Genomic DNA, 634 nt, shown 5'->3' with positions numbered 1-634 from the left:
GGGGGGGGGGGAGGGGGAAATGGAACCTAATGCAGTTGGAGTGCCGTACGAGGGGCGTTTAACCTAATTATTGTAACTTACGCGGAGTGTCCCCTTCCGATGAAGCACAAGCAACACACGTAAGCAGAGTTTTTGCTTTTTACATGCTGTTTTTTTCTCCTTGAATTTCACAGCTCTCTACACCACATAGGTGAAGCGATGGTTACCCACACGCCCGAGACAAACGGGGGTGCATGAATTGCGTCGATGTATGTAACCACCGCTAAAGCTGAGTTGTTAGCGGAGGGTTTTCGGGCACACACACACACGCACACACACTATGGCAAAAAAGTTGCACCGCATTATCATTGGGACGATTAACTGAGCTCAGTCGGCTTGCACCCACATCACCCACACTGAGCCCCGCTAAACTGTTGCGGTTCCTTCCCTCGCGCCTGGGACCCAGGCCAATGTGTCATGAAAGACGAGTCAACAATGAGACAAAAGCCAACGTTTCTTACATCGGCGTTTGTGCGTGATCAGCCCCAAGATCTCTTTTTTTTAAAAAAAAAAAAAAGCTGCCTTTCCTCTTTGCGTTGCGGAGCTGAGTCAAGCTAAAAGTCACCCTGTACTGTCGGTGGATTTTTCTAACACG

This window comes from Trypanosoma equiperdum (genome assembly GCF_001457755.1).
Source record: "Trypanosoma equiperdum strain OVI genome assembly, contig: ctg_480, whole genome shotgun sequence".
NCBI classification, from domain to species: domain Eukaryota; phylum Euglenozoa; class Kinetoplastea; order Trypanosomatida; family Trypanosomatidae; genus Trypanosoma; species Trypanosoma equiperdum.
Note: the sequence above shows the minus strand (reverse complement) of the source record.